The 13,451-nt window shown below is 61.0% G+C and overlaps 1 protein-coding gene across 1 annotated transcript in view; it reads left to right on the top strand.

Annotated features, from left to right (window-relative positions):
* Nucleotides 1–5,214: 5,214 nt before the first annotated feature.
* The window catches only part of KCNJ12 (potassium inwardly rectifying channel subfamily J member 12), a 46,683-nt gene continuing 38,446 nt past the window's right edge, over nucleotides 5,215–13,451 (top strand). The window contains exon 1 of the mRNA XM_054571105.1: nucleotides 5,215–5,506. The gene's annotated coding sequence lies outside the window, so the exon portion shown is untranslated. The remainder of the gene's footprint in view (nucleotides 5,507–13,451) is intronic.

The raw sequence follows: 13,451 nt of genomic DNA, 5'->3' as shown, positions 1-13,451 counted from the left end.
GGGGTCACCGTATGAGGGGCCAAGAGGTCCCCAACAGCCCCTGAGAAACAGAGCTCCTTTTCCAGCTGATTCAGCCAAAGTCTGGGGACTGGTCCTCATTGGTTGGCTTCAGTCACATACTCATCCCTCAGCCAATCACAGTAAAGTTCACAGCCAAGCCTGGGTCACTTGCCTCCTACCCCTGGGCCCTGGAAATGGTCTCAGCCCCCTAGGAACCAAGTGACAGAGGATATTGGGTATAGGTGGTGAGTCTCCAGAGAGCAAGGTTCCCCAAAGAAGGGCCCAAACGATGGGAGGACATAGACCACTGATCCCTGCGAAGTTGTACAGCCAGAGCAAAAACTTCCCGACACGCAGGACAGGCCAGATCACCTGGCGCCTGAAGCCCCAGCTGGCCGTCAGCCCCGTCCCTGTTCCCCCCGCTTCCACTGCCTGTCCTCCCGACAGCCGAAGCTCCAGGGGCGGCAGGGAGGAGGGGCAAAGGCAGCGGGGTGAGTGTCAGAGCCGTTCAAGAGGGAAATAAGTCAGTCGGCCAGCTCCAGGCTGAGCGGATCAATGCCTACTTCCTGATGGGGTGGGCGGGGCTCCGTGTCCTGTTTCCAAGGCTGCCAGCCATTCCTGAAGTTCTGCTCTCCTCAGATCAATGCCACAGGGTCAGCCCTGGGCCTGTGGGTACCTGGGGACAGGAAGGGGCATGTGGCCTCAAACGAGCAAAACGGTCACTTTCTTGACCCCTCTGCGCCATTACCCCGTCCGCAGCACCCCTGGTAGAGGCCCACCAGGGCTGGGCAGCTCCCATCCCCCCAGGCAATCCCGTCCACTGCCACAGCTTGGCCCCATCTGGGTGTCATTTCTTCTTCCACCAACTGGGGTGGCATTTCTGTACCCATCAGCTGGAGCCATCACAGCGTCATCCTGGGTGGCGAGTCCATGCAGGGGCGTTTAGCCCGGAGCCCGGCACAGCCAAACGCAGGACTGGCGCCATCCGGGGTCACTGCCTGTTTTTGCTCCTGGGGAAAATGGCGTTGAGAGAAGGGGCCGGGCTAAGGGCAGGGCTCCTGGGCCCGGGGTCCTCCCGGCCCTGCCGCTCGCTGCCTGCCTCCTTGGGCAGCCTCCCTGCCCCTTGGCCCTGGCGCAGTGCCGTCCTGCTCGTTCTCGATTTCTGGCCAGGGGCTTTGTGTGTCCCACGGACACCCGTGTCTGGCCCAGCCAGGCACCGTCCTCTCGGACTGCCGATGGGGCGGGGGTGAGAGGCGGGTGGGGCGTGCGCCAGACCCTGGACACCTGCGTGGAGGAGGAGGCAAGGCTTCTGCTGGGCGCAGACCTGGGGTCTCCTGAGTCTCTCCCAGGTCCCTCTGTCCTGGGCCCCTTTCCTCTCACCCGGCAGATGTCCCCGGCAGGCCTGTGGTGTGCAGGGCCCCGGGCCGCGAACATGCCGAACAGAGCTGTGTCTGCCGTGGCAGACGCGGCGGGCCTCGGGGGACACCGGCAGCGACTGGGATGCCTCAGCGTGGGGAGGACAACACGGGCCACTGGGGACCCTGGGTGGCCTTCTGCATGAGGTGCTGCCTGAGCTGTCCCTGAAGGAAGGGTCGTTTGGAGAGAGAATCCAGGGACAGAATTAAGCTAATGGCATCTGAGGGCCCGAATAATGGGCCGGTGTGTCTGGAACAGGAAGTGCAAGGGGGCTGGGCCTCGGGGGCTTGGCTCTCACCTCTGCCCTAGAAGAGTTTGAACTGCGCCCTGACAGAAGCCTGCTTTACATTTCGAGGGTCTCCCCCTTGATGCAGGGGCTGGGGATGGGCTGAGGTCCCAGGCTGGCGGTGGGGGGTAGGAGAGACCTGGTGGGCTCCTGGGAGGAGGTAGTCCTCAAGGCACTGGGATGCTGGGAAGATTCTGGGGCCACTGTTGAAGCTGCCTGTGGTGGCTCAGTGAGGGACTGTCTGGTTTTCACATCTCAATCAATGATTAATTTATGACTGAAACAAATGCATTGGCATTGTCATATTAAGACATGAATATTACAAGAGCCGGCAGACTAAGCCTGCTGCCCATTCAGACCAGCAAACCTCAGCCAGCACGCTGCCTCCCCCCACCCTCTATGCCCTGATGGCTCTGTGGCCTTGGAGGTGACCTTTCCTGCCTGGGCCTCGGTTTCCTCAAAAGAAGGAGTGGCTGCAAAGGGGCTGAGGGGCCCTGAGGGCTCCCAGCCGGGCCCTGAGGCCGCCAGGTCTGCAGGTGCGTTTTGAATGGCTGCTGCCTGCCGGGCCCAGGGCCGGGAGAGAGGCTGGGCCCCACCCTGGAGGGGAAGAAAGAGGATTTCAGGTTAAGGGGAGCCAGGCACTGGGCAGAATCAGAGGGGGTCGGAAAGGTATGCTCGTTGCTGGAACCCCCACTCTGTGGGGGGCTGCAGACCCCTGTTCATCTCATCAGCTGTGACGCCACAGAGGGCCGTTATTATTCTCGCGGTTGCAGCCCCATTTTACAGAGTGGGGGTGGGACCTCAGCATGGGCCATGTCTGGGGCCCTTCCGCCCGGCCCTGCTTGCGGGCACCCCCCTCGGCACTAGAGGGAGCGGTGACGTGGGCCTTGCCTGGTGAGGGCTCTGCGCCCCTTTGCTCACAGGCAGGAAGCCAGGGGCAGGTGTGTGGGCTGGTTAGCGAGGTTCCTGTGCACACACCTGCCCTCTGTGCCTCGGTCCCTGTGTCGGGAGCATGCGCACCCCGCGTGGCTTAGCGAAGGGCCCTTCACCCACGGCCTGTGACAGCTGCTTGTGTGCCGTGATTATGATCGAGAATTGAATTCTGACATAGGAGGTGGGCCAGTGGGGGGAGGCAGAGCCTAAAGGGCAGTGGCCTGGGGCGTCAGGCCTGCACCTCTGCAGGGACATTCTTTGCTTGGTGACCTTGGGTGAGACGCTTGCTGTCTCTGTGAGAGACATGGGGCACTGGCTCTGGGGAAGTCTCTGGGCCCAGGAAGAAGACGTGGCTTGCCTTCCACTGGCCCTTTTAGCCAGCAGCAGGGTGAGCACTGTGTGTGTGTGAGGAGTAGGGCTGAGAGCCTCTAGAATCCTAGACACAGAGGTGCCCCCGATGTTTCTGTTCTTTGCGCAGCCAAGACCCAGCCTCCCGGCTGAGGAGATGTGCTGGGGCCTCGGGGGAAAAAGGGGAGGAGAAGGTGGGCCTCTGAGCCACTTTCCTCCTCAGTCACTTCGATGGAGAAGGAAGAAAAGTTTCCTGAGAGCTTTTGGTCCCCTGGGAAGTTGGTCTCTGAGAAGGATGAGGAAGCCAGGACACTGAGTACCAGCCACGGGCATCGTGGGGGTGTTTGGCTCGCATCTCCCGGGACGTCCCTCTCTCCGCCCTAGGCAACCATTCCTGGCAAGGGGCAGGGCTCTGGTCCTGGGGACAGACCTGGTTTTGAGGCCTGGCTCCACCTTCCTTCAGCAGCTCTGTGACAGGCAAGTGACCCTCCCTCTCTGTGTCTCAGCTCCTTTACCTGTAAAATAAGGCCAGTGACTCCAGGGGGTCACAGAGACAATAAAATGACTCTCGCAAGGTCCTTAGCAGGAGCCTGGCACGTGTGGAGTGCTCTTTCACTCAGTCGGGCTGCGCTGGGTGCTGCGGGCGGGCTGTGCGCTGGGTGCTGCGGGCAGGCCGCGCCACGGATCCTCGCTGCAGCCCCAGGCAACAGGAAGGCTCGCTATCCCCACTTGGCGAGACAGGAAGTGTGGCCTGGGGAGCTGACTCGGCTGCTCCTGCGGCTGGACAGCGGAGGTGGTGGGATTTAAATCCCAGGCAGCATGAGGCTGGGGAACTCTTTGGGTGGCTTGGGCCAGGTAGCACTTTCCACCTTCCTGGGGCCGGGATCCTGGGCAGGAGCCCAGGCTGGAGCCTGGGGCAGGTAGGGCCTGCAGACTGCGCTGTCTGAGCTGCTTACAATCTGGGCGTTGGCCAGAGAGCCATCCTCCTCGGTTAGAATCCTGCAGCCAGTCTCCCTGCTGTGCAGACACATAATTATATTTCACATTAAAGGGGCAGCTGGAGGCTGAGGGGGCCTGGGAGTCATTTCAGGCTTGTGCTCTGGTACAGACCAACCTCCTTGACCCAGTTCTGTGGTTCCAAGGCTGAGCTGGGGGTCAGACTGGTGGTAAAATGGGGTCTACCTGGGCCGGGGCCCAGCTGGCTAGGTCTGTCTGCCAGGATGAAAGTCCTGGGCCAGCAAGAGGCTGAGGGATCTGAGGCCCAGACAATAGGCCCCAGGAGGCTGGGAGGGCAGACCCCCTGGGGGACAGACTGGAAAAAAGCCTGAGCCTCCAAAGGTGGGTGGGGGCGGGGGGCGGGGGGGGGCGGGGGGGGGGCGGGTGGAGAGAAGGGGTCACATGGGGGTCAGGTCTGCAGAAAGCAGGGCCAGAGGGAGGAGCCCAGAGGGGACCAGAGAGAAGCCAAACAGAGTCTGAGATGGGCAGGGAGCAACGCGGGGAAGGAGGGGGATGGAGTGTGTGCCCGTGTGCGCCTGGTGTGCAAGTGGGGGGGGATTGTACAGGAATGTGCAAGCCTGGATCTGGGCGCACATGCACACACGTGCAGACACTGCCCTGAATGTGCACATACAAGTGTGTATTCCCCTGTGCACTTACACCCGTCATGTATGCCAGGGCATAGATTTTGTATGTGTGGATGAACTTGTGTGCCAGCAGCGTTGCACTAGTGTGTGCAAGATCCCCTTTGCCTGTGCGTGCACGCTCTCCGTGCACCTGTTTGTGCTTGTGTCCCTGGAGGACATGCCTCTGTGTGTGCTCGCGCACTGGCGCGCGCGCGCGTCCCAGTGGGCAAGTGGCTGGTGGTGTGTGTGTGGGGGGCATCCCAGGGCTGGGGAAGCGTCTAGCTAGGCCAGGACCCGGGTGGGCGGGGGCAGCGGCGGTTCGGCGCGCGGCAGGCGTGCTCTCGTTTGAGAGTTAGAGGAGTTGCACAGCTGGGTCTGGTGGCAGCGAGGCGCGGAGCTGGGTGCGCGCCGAGCCTCAGCCTCCCGCCGCTTCCTCGTCTCCATCCCTCTCTTGCCGCTTCCACGGGCCTCGCTGCTGCCACAGCCTCCCTGGGAACTGTAGTCAGGGTCGAGGGGCTGGTGCGGCTGGAGCCGGCGGGGAGGCGCGGGGCGCCGGAGCGTGGGGAGCGCGCCCGGCCTGCCTGAGATCAGATAACAGTCGGCGGGGGAGGGGGTGCGTCGCCCGCGCTTACAGCCCAACGGAGGGACGGACTACAGCCGCGCAGCCCGGAGCGAGCGCCCGGTGCCGCGGGGCGCCGTCCGGGGACGCGACCCCAACCTATGGCTAGATCGGAGCGATTGACGGCCGGAACTGGCGCGCCCCTCGGCATGGAGCGCCCCCGGGTGCTGCCCTAAGGCGGCGGCGGCGGCGATGCAGCCAGCGCGGCGGCGGCCGGGGCCAGGAACGGCCGCCCGGAGCTCGGAGGACGCGGAGTGCGCCGCGCCCCGGGCACTGACCGAGGTAAGTGCGGGGTCGCCCGCTCTCCCTGGGGGCCCGGTTTCAGCTCCCCGCAGGCCCCCTCTGGGCTCAGAGTGAGCATGAGGTGGTGCGACTACTGGGAAAGTGGGGTGGGAGGATTTTTCTTGTCGTTTTCTGTTTTTTCCCCCCCTCCATTGATGAGCCATTGGAGGAAATGCTGACTGCAAGCTTGTCTTTCCCTGCCATGTCTCCGGCTACCACGCCACCGGGAACTTTGCTCCTTGCTAACCTTCGTTCTGGGGGCGCTTCGGGAAACTTTGAGGCGCTCTCGGTTCCTTTTGGCCGACTTGCACACGGGGATTCAGGAGGCACTTCGGGCGCAGCATCAGCCCTGCGCATGACCTTCCCGGAGACCCTGGGATCAGGGTGGGGGCGCCATCTGCCAATGGCCCCGAAAGTGCCCCTGGGCCCGAGACCCGAGGGTCTTTGGATTCGCTTCTCCTTGTCGCTTTCCGTGCCCTAATGGAGTAAAATGTTCTGGAAATGCTGTTCTCTGCTGGTGAGCGAGCCGAGGGCTCCCGCTGAAGCTTTTGCTTTTAGACTTGGGCCTGGACCGCAGAGGGTCTGGCCCCACAGCTGAGCAGCCCCTGAGGCGTCAGGGCAGGGCCCCCGCGACTGTGCTGCTTGGCTCTGGGTGTCTGGGGAGGCAGGGGTGACGCGGGTGGAGGGGACTCGTCCCTCCCAGGGCAACTGGGGCGGAAGCTCCTGGGGAGACTTGAGAACGGACTGAGGCCCAAGCGGGCGCCTGTGAGGCTTGTTCAGAGGCAATGTGCACGCCTCATGTGAGTGCTTTAACACCTGTGTTCGGAGTGGGAGGTCCCAGGAAAGTGTTCCTGTGGAGGTGGGCTTCAGGTCTAGGAGGTTCTTCTACCTCTCCACAGCCTGGACTTGCTGGGACCTCGGGCCACCTGCTTCCCGTTGTCTAGGGGGCATGCCCATCCTGGAGAGCTGTGCTGTCTGTGACTATTTCTCCCTTCTCATTTACTCCCTGTGCTCAGGCCGGAGCCCTGGAATAAGGTGCTGGGGAAACCCTGCCATCCAGACCCACATCCTGATCCACTAGTTTGCAGGCTCTGTCCCTTGAAGCACAGAGGCACCCTTGGGGGGCTGATATCAACAGCCACCTCCTTGAAGGTGTGAACCCAGAAGCACCGGCCTTCTGGCCGGCCCCTGCCCACTGCCGGCCACCACTCCAGCCTCCCCTTGTGCTGGTGCTCCAGACTCTAGGCTGCTGCCATGTGGCCACAGAGGGTCAGGTCGGAGATCCCAGCCCTGCGTATAGCCCAGGGAGGCTTCTGGTAGAAGAAACCCCGCCCCCCCGGCCCCCATGTTGGGCCTTAAGAGACTCCCCAGCAAAGTCTACCCATAGCTTTCTGGGTTACCCCTCCCTTCAGACAGGGGACCAGAGGCTGGCAGCTCCAAGGGGGTGCCTTGGAAAGGCACCCATCAGGTAGGGCCAAGACCCCTGGGGGAGAGCAGAGTGCAGAGGGGCAAGGACAAGGGTGGGGGGCGTTCCATTGGGCTGGATAATGGAAACCTCTCCACCGGTGCACCTGCTGAGCATGCACAGTGGGCACCCTTCATGCTGGGTGTTGACAGACACCTGGCAGACACAAGCCCTAAGTCCCTGACCACCTCCTTGTCCAGGTGAGGGCACAGCAGAGCCCCCTCCCCAGCCTGAAGAGAATTACCCTTCTCTTGGGGAAGGGAACAGAGCCTGAGTTTGTCAGCCTGTCCCTGGACCCTACCCCCTGCCCACCTGCCACATCAGACTCCCATAGGGCTTCCAGGATGCTCAGGAGGGCACCCTTCCAGGTGAGTGCCTGGGGGAGGGATATTCAGGAGCTGTGCTCTGCAAGGAGGAGGAGGTGCCCAGAAAGGGGTGGGGCCTTGTGAAAGCCACACAGCAAACCAGGACTTTGAGCAGAAGCCCCCTAGCTCTCTGCTGCCAGGCTTCCTGTCCCAGGGCCATTGTGCCCCTTCCCTCAAGTCTGCCCAGAGCAAGACAAGGCACTGTGAGTGGTTTGGTGGCAGTGAAATAATGACAGCAATGACAATAGATGCAACAGTAACAGGGACAGCAGCACCCTGCAGCACTGGGACCCTGTCTGCCTGCGGACAGTTTCCTCTGGCCTGGCCAGGCCTCCGGTGTCCTGGGCCATAGTTGGCAGTATTAACCATGGCACCCAGAGGCTTTGGCGTATGTCTCAGGTGAAAGCAACTGTGTCGTCACCCCCGGCAACCTCTGTGGTCCTTGCCCGGCCCCAGGCTGAAGGCTGCTGGGGCCTCCTCTCGGGCTACCCAATGGCCACCCTCAGTCCTGCTGCTCCCGGGCCTGGTGCTGGGCTGGGTCAGGCCTCTGAGAGGGGCAGCTGACGTCTGCTGCTGGGTCCTGCCAGGGCCTTGCTGTGACATGCAGGCACACCTGCCCCTTTGCTGGGCCTGCTGCTGGAGCCCTGCCGTGGGCTGGCACGGAGGGGATCTGGGCGGGAGGCAGTCTGCGGGCAGCAGGAGGGCTGGAGGCTGGGCCCGCCGCTGGGAGGGTGCGGTGGGCGTGGCCTCAGCCCCAGGACTGCTGTGCTGGAGAGCCAGCAGCGTTGTGGACACAGAGCAGAGGCTGAAGACGAAAGAAAGAAAGAAAGCCGAGGAAGCTGGGTGATGGGCCAGGCAGGGAGGAGCCTTGGGGTGGGGAGGGGAGCTGGGCCAAGCAGGCAGGTCTTCTAGAGGAGCTGGGGACGCAGGCAGGACTGGCTCCTTAGCTGGTCGCTGGCTCAGGGCTCAGCGCTCTGCCAGCTGATTTAATTTCCTAATGGTTTGCCAGTGCAGAGGGTGGCATCAGCTTCATTGTGCAGATGGAGGATGCGAGGCTCTGGGAGGGACTGGAACCTGTGCCCCTTGGTCCCAGAGCCCAGGCACTCTCCTGGGGGCAGTGCTGTGTATTTCCTCATTCCACAGACACCTGCCAGGAGCCTCTGTGGACCAGGCTGCCCGTGGGGCTGCCAGAATGGCATGACATCCCCTCCTGCCACCCCTTCCTGCGGAGCTGGTCCCACATAGGCCTGGGTGTCTGCTTGCTGGTCCCAGCTCCCAGGCTGCGTGTCCCTCGGACCTAGTGAAGGCCTGGCCTGCACTTGGTGCTCAGAAAGGTTTGGTGGGTGCTTTCTCTGGCCACAGAGACCTCAGCGGGCCCCGTTGTGTGGCATGGGCTGCGGCTGGTGGTGAGCTCGGGGTGGAGACCCCGGCACTGTGGTGCTCAGCTGGGCTCCAGTCAGCGTCTGGCATACAGACGGTGCTTAATGAAGCAGTGATGAGTAAGTGGAGACCTGGCCGTGCCCTTGAGGATCTCAGTGTTTGGGAGGAGACCAGAGCAGACAGTGAGGGTGAGCGAGGCCTGTGGTGTGGCTGTGGCTGAGTTACTTCTCCTCTCAGGCCTCGGTTTGTCGTCTGCGTAGTGGGACTGAAGCCCCAGCTGGGGAGGCTGCTGAGAGCGCCCAGGGTGGGAGAGGAGAGATGTGAACCTGGTGCGCGCACCTCTGGGCGAGGGGTCTCAGCAGCAACAGGTGTGTGAAAAGGGCGCTCTCTGTAAGGGGAGATGTCAGCATTTGTGATGCCAGAGCCTTGGGAATTCGGCATTCCAGCCCAGCCCACCCTTGGACGCGTGAGGCCCAGAGAGGGTAGGCGTCTGCTGCAGCGGAAGGGGCTTTAGACGCAGGCCTCCCGCCCCTGCTGCATCCTCGGTGCCCCGCTCCCTGCACGCTCCCCGCACCATCCGAGGGAAGCACGCTCCCCGCACCATCCGCGGGAACGTTCCAGAGCTCAGGCCTTGCTCCCTGGCTGCTGAAATGGAAGCCTCAGGGGGCAGCATGAGGCTGAGGGGGCCTTTAGGACCCCTGGTCTGGTGCCCTAATTGGCCTTCTGTCCTGAAGCACGGGACACGGCTCTGTTGCACGGCCAGGTAGGAGTGGAAACCCCTTTCTCGTGGCCTCAGGGAGCAGGTCTGCCCACCAGGCTGGACTGGCTGAGCATGAGGACACAGGCTTCGAGAAGGCCAGGGGGCAAAAACTAAAGCCTGCAGAGTGGAGGCTTTTGTCAGGGCCCCCCCAGCTGCGGCTGCTCGAGCTCTGAATGTGCGTTTGATACGCCCTGGGTGTTTTAGTCTCAGCAGAGCCCCGGGCTCAGCACCCTGTCATGGCTTCGCTCTCACGCAGAACAAAGCCACACTCCTCCCCATGGTCCCCACGCCTGGCACAGTGCGGTCATCATTACTGGCCTCATTTCCACCAGTCTGTCCTTCCACGCAGGCTACTTGCCTCCTCCCTTGCTGTGCCCCCAAAATGCCAGGCCTGCTGCTGCCCCAGGGCCTTTGCACTTGCCGCTCCTGTTGCCTGAACAACCTCCCCCAAATCTCCACAAGCCCCTGCTTCCCCGCTTTCAGGTCTGGCCTGGGTGCCGCATCCTCCGCGAGGCTCCTCCTGGCTCTCCTGGGTAACAGCATGGCCTCCCTCTCCCGCGCTCCTTCTCTTGCATTTTTCTTTTTAAAAAAATCTTATTGAATTTATTGGGATGACATTGGTTAATAAAATTTTATAAGTTTCAGGTATATAATCCCACAACACATCATCTGTATATTGTATTGTGTGTTCGCCACCCTGAGTCAAGTCCTTTTCCAACACCATTTATCCCCCCTTACCCTCTTCAGCCTCCCCCTCCTGCGTTTTTTCTATGCAGAGTGTAGGGCTCTCTGCCACATGATGTTTTCCTTGCTTCCCTTGTTTGCTGCCCGTGCCCCTGACACGCGAGCTCCTTGAGTGCAGGGTTTTTGGTCTGACTCGCTCGGGGCCGATGCCCAGTGCTACAGCAAGGCCCACCATCTGTCCGGGCTCCGTAAGTGCACGGGGAATGATTGGCTGCCTCGTTCGCGCATGGTGCCTGCCGTGGAGTGAGCACTCCGTAGCCGTGGGAGCCAGGATTATCGTTCCATTCTGCAGATGAGAAAACTGAATCTCAGAGAGGTGCCAGCACCGCCTCAGAACCGTGGAGCTGGGTGGGGGCAGAGCTCCGAGCCTTGGGCCGGCCGGCTGTCGGTGTCAGAAGGCGTGACCTGGCATTATGTCAGTCAGGCCCCTGCTCTGCACTGGGCTGTGTCTGCGACCTTACCTGTTTCGAGCTCTGAGCCTGCTGTATCCCTGGCCCTTGGCCTGCTTTCAGCTTAGGATGTCCCCACTGCACCCCTGTGAGGGGTAGAAGCTGTTCTCATTGCAGATCCGAGCAAACTGAGGTGCAGGGAGCCCTGCCACACAGCCGCCATGGGCTCCCGCTTCCCGTCCATGAGTCACAGTGGCCTTCTGCGCACCTTCCTCCAGTGAAGTGTGCGGGGCCCGCTGCAGGGCTGGGCTGGCCCGGGGCTCGGTGTCTCCAGCTCTTGCCCAGTTAAGCATTTTCAGGTGTCTGCTGGCCATCTGTATTTTGTGTCAGTATGTTTCACTTCCCCAGCCCAGTCTCTTTTTTGAACATGACACCAGGTTAAACATTCTTGTTTTTTATTGTTTAAGATTTGCTATTTTCAACTTGAGCAGCTTCCAGTTTAAAAAGTCCCACATGCTTCCCACTCCGACGGCCTGTGGCAAGGCGAGGCGTACTGGAGCAGACCGGTTCCCAGGGGCTGTGGCCCGCCAGAGCCGCGGGGCTCTAGCCGGCGCTGGCCGGACCTCTCTGCTGGACCCGACTCGGGCAAGGCTCTGTCTCTTGAGGCCCACCCCTGGCGCAGGTAGAGGACTGGGACCTCACGAGGACCAGAGTTGTGTCCGGCTTGCCTGTGGCTGTTGCCAGCTCCTGACCTGTTGTTACCCTGTGAGGGGTGTCCTGGGTGGGGGGGATGTGACATCCCCATTGTGGGAGTGGGCAGCCTGAGATCCAGAGAGGGACAGCCACAGACGGAGGTGGCACAACTCTATAGAAGCAAGGGGGGACAGTGGAGGAGACCCTCTGCCCCGCGAAGCCTTCTGGCAGCTGTTTGGAAACTTACTGAGGGAGCTGGGGCTGGGAGGGAGGGGCGTGTGGACATGGGCAGGTGTGGGCTGTGTGTGCACCTGTGTACAAGTGCGCATGCCTGCCTGCATGTGTGTTCTGTGTATGTGAGGGAGAGGCTGAAAGGCCAAGGACAAGAGGGATCAAGGAGAGGTTGTGTGTCCTCTGTCCCCTGCCCGTCCCCCTCTCCTTCCAGCTGCAGCCCGAGTGCCCGAGCTGGTGGCAGCAGCCCTGCAATCCTCCAGCACTTAAAGCACAAATTAAATGCCACTGGCAGCTGGTATCCTGGGGAGCAGCAGCCGTGCTGCCCCCGGCCCCTGATCCTGTGCCCCTGGGCCTTGGCTTCAGGCCGAGTCCAGACCAGACTTCCATTAAGGCCTGTGGGGGCCGAGGAGGACTGGGGAGGGCCGAGGAGGGCTGGCCCCGTCTCTTCACTGGACCAGACGTGGCAAAGCACAGAGTGTGCGGGGCCTGGGTCAGAGGGAGGCAGGGACACAGGGACGCATAGACTCGGGGGTTCCTGAAGGTACGGGGGTCTTGGGGCAGGTGGGGAGCCCAAAAGTGGGCCTGGTGGAAGTAGGGTGTGGACAGGACCAGGTACCCCCCTTAAACACCATCTCAGGGACCAGCCCTCAGCACCTTTTGTCTTGCTGGCCCCTCTTCCTTTCCCCGAGAGGCCTCACCTGTCACTTTGTCTTCATCAACGAGCTCTGTAGCCAGCACGCTGGGCCGGGTGCTGGGGCCAGGGCTGATGCCTGGGCGGGTGGGGCGGAGAAAAGAAACAAGTGAACAAATACGTAGGGAAGTGTACAGACTTTGCCATATTTTTCTTAATTATTAAAAATTTTAATTACAAGGGCTACAGGCTCACAGAGAAGTAGTAAACAATTATAAGGGTAGAAAGTGAATTTCCCCTTTCCAAACTCTGTCTCCACCCCCTACCCCAAAACTTTATGTTCTTGAGGTGTCCATCATTAGAGAATCTTCTGGACTCTCTGAGTGCTTATGGAAACATGTGAATGTAGTTATATAAACGTGCCAGCATCTAACAGCTCCTTCTCCTCTCTTCCTTCCTTTGTTTTTTCCCCATGGGATCATTCCATACCCGCTGCTCCTGCTGGAGCCTGGTGCCCTGGACCCGAGGGACTTCATCCTCTCTTTTTATGGGCATTGGGTTGACGGCTGCATCATGAGTCTCCAGATCATAGAATCATAGACTGTTAGCTGTGGAGTCTTTTTTTTTTTTTTTAAGATTATTTATTTATTTTTAGACAGGGGGAAGGGAGGGAGAAAGGAAGAGAAACATCAATGTTTGGTTGTCTTTAATGCACCCCCAACTGGGGACCTGGCCTGCAACCCAGGCATGTGCCCTGACTGGGAATTGAACCAGTGAGCCTTTGGTTTGCAAGCCAGTGCTCAGTCCACTGAGCCACACCAGCCAGAGCAAGTCTTTGAATGCACAGATCCATCAAAATGCATGGGTCATGGATTCTTTGAGGCATGAACTTGTAGCCTCTTTGAACCAGAGAACCTGGAATTGTAGAATTGGCTCACCTTAGCCCCAGGAGAGGTGCTAGGTCATTGCCACCTTCCTCAGACCCTCTGGGAGCATTTGGAAAATCAAGATCTCTGGCTCCATCCCCAGAAATTCAGGTTTGGAAGGTCTGGGATAGAGCCTGGGAATCGACACTTTTCCATCTCCCCAGTAGTACAACCCCCAGCTCAGCCCCCTGTGGGGAAATCACCCCACTGCAGTCAAGTTCCCTGACCCCGGAGCCGGCCCTGTCCTCTCCGGGCCTTGGGGACCCCGGGTGAACCCCGTCCCCACTTGGCGCAGTGCAGACAAGTAAGAGGCCACCCCTGCGCCTGAGCCCTCCAGGGAAGCGCTCGCCTCCGTTAC

This window comes from Pteronotus mesoamericanus, unplaced genomic scaffold (assembly GCF_021234165.1).
Source record: "Pteronotus mesoamericanus isolate MK-2021 breed Mesoamerican mustached bat unplaced genomic scaffold, CSHL_Meso_final contig_22, whole genome shotgun sequence".
Lineage (NCBI taxonomy): Eukaryota > Metazoa > Chordata > Mammalia > Chiroptera > Mormoopidae > Pteronotus > Pteronotus mesoamericanus.
The sequence above is the reverse complement of the archived record's forward strand: the minus strand, read 5'-3'. Positions and strand labels throughout refer to the sequence as shown.